This window comes from Centropristis striata, chromosome 8 (genome assembly GCF_030273125.1).
Source record: "Centropristis striata isolate RG_2023a ecotype Rhode Island chromosome 8, C.striata_1.0, whole genome shotgun sequence".
Taxonomy (NCBI): Eukaryota; Metazoa; Chordata; class Actinopteri; order Perciformes; family Serranidae; genus Centropristis; species Centropristis striata.
The window spans coordinates 6,246,346-6,259,040 of NC_081524.1; the positions used below are offsets into that span (position 1 = coordinate 6,246,346).

Here is a 12,695-nt window from a genome sequence, read left to right on the forward strand (position 1 = left end):
GATGTATATTTTGAATCCTACTATTTTGTCTTGAATGGGATGTTTGATGTTTGAATATGAAAATCAATAAAAACAACGGGTGTCTTTTAGGGTTGGCAAAAGTGTCGATACTCAAAAAAGTACCGATACTAAAATGTTGTATCCGGATACAATACTCATTTTCAAAAGTATTGAGTATCTGAAGCTTGTTATCATAGTTGCAGTTTCTTTTTGCACAACTGTTTTTTATTATAAATATTTAACCTGTGGTTCTGTTAATTTCTTCATGTTGCATTTTTCTTGTTAATAAAAATATTTCTGTTAAATTTTGGGGTCTTTGTTTTTATCCTTGTGGTATCGAAAATGGAACAGTCATATCCCGTGGCTATTCCAACATACAAAGTGATTATGTACATTCACTGAGTGAATATTAAGAAAATAAAACATATATTTCTCGCTAGAAATGTGATCAAAATCCATTTTTACGCAGAAACTAAGTCAAAATATTGATTTTTTTCACTAAAAATGAGAGAGCCCCTTACCCTAACTTTTTGTTTGAAACGAAGAAGTATGAAAATGTAACCTTAAAATGTAAGTCTTAAGCCTCAAATCCAAACCGAAACTTGAAAAAACACTAAAGTGCTGAGTTTGCAGCCAACATCTGGAGCTTAAATGTATGCCCTGTTGTATATCGTAAACTGGAACAACAGAATATATTCTTAAGCACTGTGATAATCTGATCCTAATTAAACATTTTGTTTATTTTAACATTTATTTCAGTGTTGCCAAGGTTGCAGACTTTCTCACTAGGTTTAGCTAATTTTCAGACCTCATTTCTAAAAAGAAACTGGTGGAAATTTAGTAATTTCATTCAGACCATCAGGGGGAAAGTTAAAAATATAAATTTGGAAATTAATTTCCATGCATGCTGCTCAGAGTCCTTGGCTCTTCAGTCTCTAACTCTCCTCTTGCACTGTGCACAGGCAGTAACCAACACCAACACATCCACTGATGCACGGTGACGTCACCAATAAGCAAATGAGTGTATGACATCATGTGGCAACTTTTAACAACTTCTGGAGCTAGTGCTATCTACCATCATTGGAAAAAAAAGTTTGCAACAGTGATTTTCTCACTAATAGGTCACATATTCATACAGTCATGGAAAAAATGATTAGACCACCTTCATTTTGTCCTTGCTTTCTTGTTCATTTAATGTCTGGTACAACTAAAGGTAAATTTGTTTGGACAAATATAATGATTACAACAAAACTAGCTCATAGGAGTTTAATTTAACAGCTGCTATAGACATTTTCTATGGTTTTCTTGATAATACCCAAAATCATTATCAAGAAAACCATGGAAAATGTCTAGATATCAGCTCTGAAATTAAACTCCTATGAGCTATTTTTGTACCTTGAGTTGTACCAGGCATTAAAATGTACAAGAAATTGAAGGAAAAAAAGGGTGGTCTAATATTTTTTCCATGACTGTAGATGTTAAGCAAACCGTGTGTTCACAATCAAATAATATATGATAAAGATTTTTTTTTTAAATGTATTGAATTGGTATTTTTATCAGTACATACTACAGATCAGTTATGCATTAGTCAGAAAAATAAATAAGCTCTTAGTTGATGTATCACAATCACTGCAGTGTAAAATATGATATATATAATATGTGTTTAATGTGTGGTGGAGCAGAGGGGCGGGCCCTTCTCCTGCCAGTGGTTTTACCAGAGGTCTATAGAGCTCAGCTCCAGCTAATGAGTCACAGAGGACTGTGGACTAGTTTGAATTACTCACAGTCACCTTTAGTAATTACCATCAATGTCTCCTAATCCCGTGTATGCACTCACTTCAATTATTGTCGTCAGTATGTACTGCAAGGATGAACTAGGGGGAGAGACGTACTATAACGCAGTAAAGAGAAGAATGCTAAAGGTGTGAAAACAGAAAAGAGATTAAAATAAAGAAAGGAAACATCCTCAAGAGGCCTTTTATAGATAAATGAAATACTTAGACCCAACTCCCTAGTGGCCTATACCATTTTATTTTATTTCTAGGGAAATAATTAGAGATTTTTTTTTCCTTTAGCAAAGCCTCAGTTTTTTTATCTTTAGTCTTTAATCAGTGTGGAACAGCTTTATGATAAGATGTAATATTCTGTGGTAATTTAGAGTCGTGTTGCATCATGAGGATGCGAGCGTCGTGTATCAACCAGTGTAAATTACCGCTCTAAAGCTTTTTATCAAACTAATGCACTTATATATATGTAACAAAGCAGGTAGTACTGAAGTAGGAAAGCTTGTTTTAATTGGGCCAAGAGGTCTGAACTGAGTCCCATCTGTGGTGTGGAAGGGACTTAATTATAAGCAAACATGGCTACATATCGATACACCACAAAACCACAGCGAGAAAGAGGGTTAAGAATAATCTTGACGCCCCGCGGGTCATCGCACACTGTAAACAACATGGATTTATCCAAAAACAAGACAGAGAAGAAACAGAACATAACAAGTTGTATGAAATCAATATGAGCCAAAGCAAGAATCAAAGCTGGAATAAGGGAAATCAGGCTAAATTGGACTTTTTTGTTGTGCTTGGTCGAATATGGTGCAGCAAGAGATGAACCTCGGGAGAAAATGGCAATAACAGAGTAATACTTAAGAAGAGATTGTGGGTCCATATCTAGACAAAGTCAATTCAGGTCCTTATGACCCTACACAGTGGACGAAAGGCATAGATTTGAGGCCCACTCTCAGGTCCCTCTTATGAGCCCATAAAGCCACTTTAAAGTGGAGACGGCCATGAGTGCTAAGCCAAGGGATTGAGGCAGGAATTCAATGTCTCAGTGTGTTGTTCGCCTCCAGTTGTGGTCCACAACATCTAAGGCTAGCTGCTTGGCTCATCTGTGATCTGCGCTTCCAGGCACTTGCATTAATTGAGCTCGTAATTGAATAGTTGTCTTCATTAGTTCCAGTCCCGTGCTTGCGAGTCTCGGTTACGGATTATTGGGGAAATGTTTGTGCTAACGCCCTCTTTGGAAAGCTCATAGGAGAGCGTTTTCGTCCTTCAGCGCTCATCGTTGTGTCATTATGTCACGGATGAGACGCACCTGTCACTCACGGCTGACCAGTGACACAACGCCCGTTCCCGTAGCAACCGTGGCTTTTCAAGACTCCTAAGAGATACAAAACAGCCGCGAGGAAGCGGCTTGTTGAATGGAAACAATGGAGCAAAGTCATTAATATTCTTGTGGAGATTCAGGCTCCAACACAAAAGCTTTACCTGCAGGAAAAGGCTCTTCCAGCAAATGCATCACCTCAGCCAACTCCATCTCATCAGGAAATCTAAAAAAAAAAACAATTTACCAGATTGTAATTAATTCTATAGATTTTAATTCAACAGCGTTTTATGCTCATACGGCCGAGAAAAGGCATGAGAAATTATCCAAATATGTTGGAGGCATGGGCCAAGTTCTGGCGAGAAAAATTCCATCCCGTTTGATTGAGAAGGAAAAAAACAGGTACACAAATAAACAGCATGCATAGAGACAGGCCAGACATCAGCACTGTGATGTGCTTGGGGTCGTGCAGCATGGTAGAGAAGATAAAGGGAAATTAAAGGAAAGGTCCCTGACCCTCTCCGATAGCTCTAAATGCCTTGCAATTTTCCACAGGAGACGAAAATCCTCCTCCACAAATGAAGGGCTGCGTCTGACCTCTTCCAAGAGCGCAGGAAGTTTAAGAGAGGTTGACAAAAAAAAAAGAAAGACTCAAAGAGAGGCGAAATGGTAATTTGACTTGCGAACAGACATTTCTAACCCCTTTAAGGTGCATTTTAATAAATCCTCAGCAATTTGCATCTCCTGCGCCCAGCCAATTATTATGGCATGCGTCAGATTGAGGCAACATCTATAGAAAGTCTGACACTGTCAAACGGGCAAACAAAATGAAGCCTAAAAAGGTGGCGTCACGGCAAGCAGGCCCGGCTCTCACGCAAAGACTTAAGGACAGTTGTTCCCCTCATTAGAGCATCATTTGGCAATAATTATCTTTAAGTGCTCTGAAACATCTTGGAGAGGTGAAACAAACTGTGCAGAGCTCCAAGAAAAAATATGACGGGGAGCTAGAAAGAGCTACAAAAGTGCTCGTCAGACATGCACCGCAATGACTGTCAGAGCAAATCAACATCGCCCGGGCGCCGCCACTGAATGACATATTAAACTAATTTAATCAAATGAAATTTAGGTGCAATTTAGGTAGGAGTGGGGCTGGTGATCCAGCCACACTTTAAATACCTTCCACAGTCTGCCACAGACACCTCACATATGTCTACCTTGGAGCACAGACACCTTTCTCCTCTCACCAAATCGGATTCACCCATTTCCTGGTACCTAACAGCTTCACAAAAAGGAAGTGACTCCGCCGCCCTGGAACAAACAACGCCCGAAAGCATCAAAAATTGATTTTATATGAATATTCAACAAGGGAGCATAAGAAACTGAATTTCTCATTTTCACCTTCCTTCCCTTCCACCATTACAGCTTTTTCTCTAACTGCATAATTAATGTGTGAACGGCAACGTGTGAATTTGTTTGTGTTGCAAAATAAAGAATGGTGGGAATTTATAAAAAGGAGACAGCTCCATTCCTTTGTACTGTTTAGAAAAACATTAGGGTAATCAGAGGAGGAGGTGGATTTGTAATGCATTGTTGCTGAAATTACAGAATATATATATGCGTGTGTGTGTGTGTGTGTGTGTGTGTGTGTGTGTGTGTGTGTGTGTGTGATTTATTAATTTGTATCACAAAAATAACTACAAACTTGCTTTTAATTTCTGTGATTGGTGGCGTGCTGCTGTTTTTCTTAAAACAAACAAAAAAAACAAAAGTAGCTGTGATTTCATTCATGAATTTCCACCTTTATACATTTGTGAAAACACATCTAGATGCATACAGTATATGTTTATATTTTTCCCAAACAATATCTTTACTTTTTATATTACAGGGGGAAATAAAGTTAGAACCTGGATGTTTGAATAAATGTCTAACATCACCTCCAATCCTTGTTTTGTCAGGCTCAGCACGTATAGTGTGACGTAGGCTCGGCAAGACACGCAGCACATGCACACACACACACACACACACACACACACACTGTGTCCACCCACCAACATTATCTCCTCTGCTTGTTAATGGGGACAGCTCACACAAACGCCCTAGCAGAAGTGAAAAATCTCCAGCCCCTTGCTCAGATTTGTTCCCCTGACATCAATCGTTGATCCTGTAATTTTTCCCACCTTTCGGGGGTTTTGCCCCAGTCGTTGATGTGCTTTTAAAATGTATGTGTGCCATTTGCCTTCCAGTATACAATTGGGTATACACATATAAAACAGAGGAGAAAAACGGGTGGTAGAGAGGGGTTTTGCAAGCTAAAGGGATTTTTTTTTTCCAAAGGTACACAGATACCCCGAGGAATAGATTTACTGGCCTAGAATCGTCTGTCAAGATGTGATACATTCAGAAGTTTTGCAGAGATGAATCTAGACAAATTAATGCATTTGTGATTCCTTCCCAAATGTGTGTGTCTGCAAGAGGGAACTGGAGGGAGTTAGTATGCTGAAGGTAAGTCAGTGGGCCGGCAGGTAAGTAGGAGACAGAGCGGAGTAATCAGGCTGCCCACAGCCCAGTGGCACAGAAATCACACACCCACACACACCCACATACACACAGCCCTCCAATCGTTCATTTTCCTAATGATCCGCAGAGCAGCAGGAGGCAGGAAGCCATGTTGACTGGGAGACCTCTGCCTTAACCCTCACTCAGCGCAGCATTGCTAATGATACTGTGTCAGTCTTACTCCGTTGAGTGTGTTTGTCAGTTTGTAAAAACTTCCTTTTTTGTTATTTAAAGCACAGGCTAAAACTTTACAGTGTAAACTACTTTCAGCTCATAATGAGACAGAGAAATTCACGTTTATCCATTTGGCTTTGCGAAAAAACTCTTTTCACATGAGAACCTGAAACTCAACATGCTAAATGTGCACCAATTAACACCTGTTAACCTCGGCCGACGGGAGCTAACAGCACGTCTAATACGGCGTATCCCCTATGACCCTCACCCCCACCTTCTCGCTCCTCTCACCTCATTTCTGCTGACCACAAAATCTCTGTAAATATTTCTGGGCTGGGTTTAAAAAAAAAAAAAAAAAAACTTTCACCCACGCGTTTAGGCAAATATCAGGATGGCCGCGGAGGCGAGGTGGCCCTGGGTGGCCATTAGGATGCAGCAAGCGGCGTTTCCATGCAGACACCATCTCCACATGGAAAGGTCACCTCCCTCCCTTCGCGGGTAAATACGCAGACGTATACAAATGCGGTTGCGTGCTGAAATGGCTCACCTTAAGAAGGCATTAGGCTCTCTTCCACTGAACTTTACATCCCTCTCTTCCATTATCTTAACCAATGGCATTTCAACCTCTTCTAAAGTAGTGAAATGCTCCCAAACTAAGCAAAGCCATTAAGACTACATCTTCAAAAACAAAGAGTGATTCTCATTTAGCTGAACAGGGGGGAAAAAAAAATATTTAAACCAGTGTATGGTGCATTAAATCACGCTTGCCATTGTTGTATGTTATCAGCCGTAATAAGAAGACACTTTTACTTTGATTACAGTATTTTGAAAGCATCAAATGTCTACACAGTGTCCACTAAGCTGTCTGTTGTTATCATTATGAAACAGCAGAGCAATAGGAAGTGACGCTGATTGAACAACAGTTCATCCTGTTCGACTTGAGATGTGACTCAGTGCTGTTCTGTGTGCTTTTTCCCCCTGTGAGTCCTGTGTGCTGTAGGTTCACTATAAGGCCCGTAGCACCCAACCTGCCTACTGGGCCTCCGAGCTTCACTGCTGTCAAGTCACATCTGGCCAGCAGACTAACCCGTCCTGTCAGTGCCCCGCGTCCACTACCGACACACCTGAGCTGGGGCACGCCTTCTACTGCAGCCCCGAGCGTCCCGGGCCTCCAGTCAGCATTGACTGTTGTGCAGCAGGGTTAGGTCATACTACAGGAAGCTTTGCTTTAGAAATGATGGGTTTGGCAGAGGGAGTGGAATAATTTAGAGAAAGGTTTAGTTTCTCCTCCAGTTCTGATGTATTTCCGTCTCTTTCTCTTTATTACGGTGGCTCTGAGAGCTCACAGCGCTGCAACTTAAGAAAACACATGCAAATACACAAAACACAAGCAAACTGAGAAAACATCTTCATCAATTTGACAACACAAGTGCATGCAGTATTAAGAAAATGTGCTGCAAAGACCACAACACAACTCAATAATAAAAAGTGCTGCAAATACACCACAACACAACAGAAGTGTTTCCAGAGGACACTTAAAAGTGATGCACACGTCTGGGCATGCTTGATATTATCATGTTATTTCAAGATAATGATCATTTCACGTTATAACATCATGACATGAAATTATCACATTATTTCATGATTATATTTTCATGTTATAACGTGATATAAAGTGTTAGCTAGCATTAGCCCGCTAGCCCGGATCAATTACATTGCAGTCTTGCTAGCCTGCTAAGGATACCGCACTATCGATTGCCGGCTAACGTTAGCATGCTATCGATCGCCGGCTAGACGTGTCCTCTGGAAACACTTCTGTTGTGCTGTGGTCTATTTGCATCTCTTTTTCTTATTGTGTTGTGGTCTTTGCAGCGCGTTTTCTAAATGTTGCGATTGTGTTGTCAAATTGATGAAGATTTTTTCTCAATTTGCTTGTGTTTTGTGTATTTGCACGTGTTTTCTTAAGTTGCAGCGCTGTGAGCTCTCAGGGCCACCGTACTTTACCACTGAAATTAAATGCTAGATCCATTGACTGTGTAATAAAAGTGGACGTAGTCAACATGATGTCAACCATTGGTTTGTAAATTGCTGCTTTCAAATTTCACATTTTTTGCAACCACTACATGCACATAATGGGTCGGGGCCGAATTGATGCTACGTCATCAGCTAAGGGGTTAGCTTAGGGTTAGCAGGCTAGCTTGGTTAGCAAGGGACAATTATTATTCTAAATGAACAACTGACTTCTCAGAGTGTCTTTAATTCCAACCAAACACTGAACAAGATATTTTTAAGCAACCAAAACCATCTATTTGATTCTAAATGGGCCTGTAACGATTGAGACCATGAACTCATTAGGAGAATGTTTACTGAGGTAATAAATCAAGGGAGAAGTGGGGTCATTCTTCTTCTTACATACAAAATTACTTCTTTTTGGAACCATTGAAGTCGCCCCCTGCTGGCCATTAGAAAGAATGCATTTAACTCACTTCTCATGCTCAATCACTTGGCTTTAGCTAGTGTAAGTGTTGGCAGCTGCTTTGGATTTCATCAAAAAATACTCATTCGTTTTAGTCATTTTAATTATTTATTTTAATTTTTAAACAACATTGTGATCTCGTCTTTTTGGATAATGCGTGTTGACATTTTCACAATTAGTGCTTAATGACGTCGGTGCTGTCTTGTAATCATCTTGTCTCAGTCATGGTTATTTTGTCATAGTTATTGTTAACAAAACTAGAACTGGCTAGATCCTGACATTAGTTCACCTTTATTTTTTTAATTCTCATTATCCAAAGCTTGTCGAGACTTTTCATATTTCTTGTATTATTTCTGAGTGAACCTTTACCCTGAATTCTCATTCCTGTGTGCTTTTATTCTACTTTTATCCATTGTCTGTCCCCTGTTTCGCCTTTTGTTGCCGGTCTTTTCCATTTTTCCCTTTTGTTGTCTCTATCTCGCCACCTCTTCAGGTCCCAGGGGATGACCATCTTACCCCTGGCACCAGATCCCAGTGGACGCACGGATGCTGTTCTAGCAGCTCTGCAGTTAGCTTCTCGCGCTGTGCTGAGCCTCGCTCCCGTGGCGCTCTCTCCCAAAGGGAATTCCCAGCAGAGACAATGGGCAGCTTACCAGGGTAAACAACAGCCTCCTCCATGCCAGCCTGCCACAAAGGCACAGACAGCGAAAGGGGAAGAAGAAGTGCAAATATAGTACAATACTGCACGGTAGCAGAAAAAAAACAGCCACAAAACACAGAGCCAAGTCAGACGCATCCCTCTCAGTGCTTTAGACGTTTAGAATCAATGGCAACACAATCACACTCACAATATGTAATTGTGGCTCCAGCTGCCTCTTTGATTTAGTCAAACAATTGCTTTAGTTTGCGGGGAAAATCCATAAGAACTAATTTTCAGTATCACCAATAGGAAGAAAAAAAAAGTCTCATCAAGAAAATGCAATGAATCATGGCGCACTTGGAACCCCAGTGCAGTGAAAGAAAGTAAGCCTGTCTGATGTCACGATTATGTCAAAGCGTTTGTGAGAGAGGCTGATATGAAAGGATTGTTTCGTCTTGAAATTCATATCCACTTACTGCCAGAGCAGGCCTGTATACCTCTCCGAGTAATGGCTGTTTACAATATAAAAGAAGAGGAAAAATAGCCACTTTTCCCTGCTCAGACATGAAATCCTCTTATGAAATTAGGCTGATAAAAGGGCCTTGTGACGTCGGCCATTTTTCCAACCTTGCCTGTGAGCATTATTAATGGCATCCTTGTGGCATGTCATTTTTCTACATCTCCAACTCGCTGCTAACAACAACAGCAGAGGGCTGGGCCTGCTAGGTGTTTTGTCAGAACAGCAGTGGAGTCACCACGCAGCCCTGTCAAGTTCCCCGAAGCAGCTACAACCTGGGAAGAGCCACAAAACACACTTTGCTGTGTGCATAAGAGCCAAGGGTTAATTTTTGTTGGTTCCTGGTTGCCTTCAGAGGGGGGGGAAGAGTGGAAAAATGAAGCGGCGTTGAAACAAATAGCAGCGTCGGGAGAGACGTGTGGCCTTCGCTTAAACAGAGCCATAAATCAGCGGACTGACATGGAGAGAGGGAGGGAGAGAGAGAGAGAGAGGAAAAGAGGGAGAGAGAGCAAAACCAAAAGTGAGACAACAACAGCATAACATTAGCAATGCTTAGCCCCAACAACCTACAGGATTAACTCTTTCTCTCACTTGTTTATGCTTCTTTTAAACTGTATATTTCTATTGTCATTCTTTTCTTTTATGTTCTTAATACAGTGACCATGTCTCCCTTCATCTTCTCCACTCTTGTGAGGTCATATGCGAGTGTAGCCCCTCATTCATGAGACCGTGCTGACCCCCTACCCTTTACCTTTATTTATTCAAACATACACCTCCAGCATCGTGTTTGAGATGCTCATAGGATTTATTTTTTTTTACAGAGAGGAGAAGCAGAACAAAAACGGCTAATGGTTAAATTGCAGGACACATCTTGTGCATGCAATCTAAATTATTTTTCATCTTAAAAATCATGCAAAACAATACGTTTGTGCTTAAATGCGAATACGTCTGCATGCACTGATGTGTGCATGTTCATACAGTATGTGAGCTCTCACCTGGCTGTGCAGAGAAGAGAAGCAGAACAAAAACTGCTAATGGTTAAATCACAGGACACGTCTTGTGCATGTGATCTAAATTATTTTTCATCTAAAAAAATCATGCAAAACAATACATTTGTGCTTAAATGCGAATACATCTGCATGCACTGATGTGTGCATGTTCATACAGTACGTGTGCTCTCACCTGGCTGTGCATTTCAGCATCTGCCTCAACACTGGCAAGGATTAACAAGCCTCTTCGGAGTTGCAAAGCGGAAGGGGGTGAAAATGCATGTGGATTACATATAGCGAGCATCATCTTGCAGTGATGCTTTTAATGAAGTCCTGTGTGTCTAAACCTGCGTGTGTGAAAAGGCCCACACGGCGTAAGGCTCCAGCTTGCCAGGCCATAAGGCTTGCCAAATCGCTAATACATTCTGAGTCTGTCCGTAAGCCCAGGTAGGGGCAGAATCTAGGAGATATCTTATGCACGGCCGTGTGTGTTCAAGCTGCGACCCACCCTGTGTCACTCATTTTGTCCTGACTTGTGAGGGATTACCGCAGTGTGGGCTTGTGCTGAGGTGGCAAAATAGAAAGGGATAAGAGGAGGAGAGGAAGCAATACCAGGCTGAACGTGTCTGTGTTTTACATACAGGCCGAGCATGGAGGAAACCTGTAGCGGTTTGATTGGATCCTGCTGAGGGAGACGTTAATGTATTGCTATTAGAGTGTATAGAAAGAAGTGAATGGAGAGATGGAGCGTGGGTTTTATAAAAGTAGCACTGTAGATCTGCTTTAGGTAAAGCTGGATAAATCAAATAGGATAGTCACAGGTATTTCTTGCTTTGAAAGTGAGCCTAATAGTGCGTTTTCAACAACGGAGTAACAGGAAAAAAGGAGATTTGGTGCGTTTGTGTGATACAGCAAAGCATGCAATTGCCTCCTGGATTTCCACAGTTTAGGCGCAAAGTATGTGCAAATTATTTCATTCACCTGACACCAAAGAACAGCGGTCGTCTGGCACTTTCAGAGAAAATTAAATTAAGCGCCCAGAAAATGTTAGAGAAAAAACTTGGAGGATATAGAATGGATTTATGGCTTTAAATCTGATGGAGCTTGATACTAATGCGGTATAAATCCTCGCCTTTCATTATAGTATTATATGAAATGCATTGGAATGGAGCGATGGATCCTATTTGACATTCCGTTACCAGAGCAGTTGTGCACAGCTTCACACTTAAGCCCTTTAAAGCTAATACATAAATGTAACATTACATATAGCTGCGGCGCTCAACAGCAGTTTTTTCTCCTTCTGACTGAATCAGCAAACACGTGAGATGATTCTCCCAAATGGTTTAATTACTCAAACAGATTGAGGAGCGTAATGATGTTTTGCCTCTCCAATGGCAACAATGCTGCTAATCGGCTCAGCTATTATTCTGACAATGAAAATGAATCATAAGATGCTTGTTCCTTCTTTACAATATGTTAATGTCGTACACTGTAATTGACTGGGCTCGTGGAACGATTTAGAGGCGAGAACTGTGCGGTGAATATGTTCACAGAATTTTCCTGTGACATCAAGATCAAAGGGAGGGTGCCACAATTTGTCTTTTTTTCTCACCATTTGAAGAACTTCAGTTTTTTGGAGGAAGATGGAGTGAAAAATAGCCTTTTTTACTTGTAACAGACAAATCCACAAAAATGATCTACACAGTCTAAGTTACACACTGAAATAAAAGAAAATATTGGTTATAAGACTTTCACGACTTTCCCCTCACAAATAAGAAGTCACTGCAAGAGAAACGCAAATTTCCAAATGTATCGTTTTCCCCAATGCAGGTCAGCATTAATGCATCCCATTCCTATTCAGTCCACAGCGGGCCACTGAAGGAGGACCGGGCCCGTGCTCACCTGCTTGAACCGCAGGTGGTGGGTGCTAGACGGGGTCCATTTTGTCCAGTGTCATTTGGTGTGGGGGGACGGCGCAGATGCATTGTGCCCTATGGCGTGGCTGTGGCGGCAGCACGTATGTGCTCCATTGTGCTGCGATTATGTAGGACGAGCACGCCGCCTGCTAATCCGCCTGTGGGAGGGTGCATGCCTGTGAATTATTGCACTTTGGGAGAGAAAAAAGAACGAAGAGAGAGAGAGAGAGGGAGAGGGATATGAGGAGCACAGGAGGAAGAAGAAGAAGAAGAAGAAGAAGAAGAGGAGGAGGAGCGAGAGACAGAGAGAGAGAGAGAGAGA

At 41.3% G+C, this 12,695-nt stretch overlaps 1 long non-coding RNA gene across 2 annotated transcripts in view; it reads right to left on the minus strand.

Annotated features, from left to right (window-relative positions):
• The window catches only part of LOC131976122 (uncharacterized), a 121,334-nt gene that overhangs the window by 40,968 nt on the left and 67,671 nt on the right, over nt 1–12,695 (minus strand). Inside the window, exons 3-4 of one of the 2 annotated variants that reach the window (XR_009394780.1) lie at nt 3,270–3,331; nt 1,471–3,162 (exon numbers count right to left, since the gene is read on the minus strand). This is a non-coding gene — a long non-coding RNA (uncharacterized LOC131976122). Of the gene's footprint in view, nt 1–1,470; nt 3,163–3,269; nt 3,332–12,695 lie in introns of those variants that run through there. The other variant, XR_009394779.1, reaches the window with a different exon arrangement.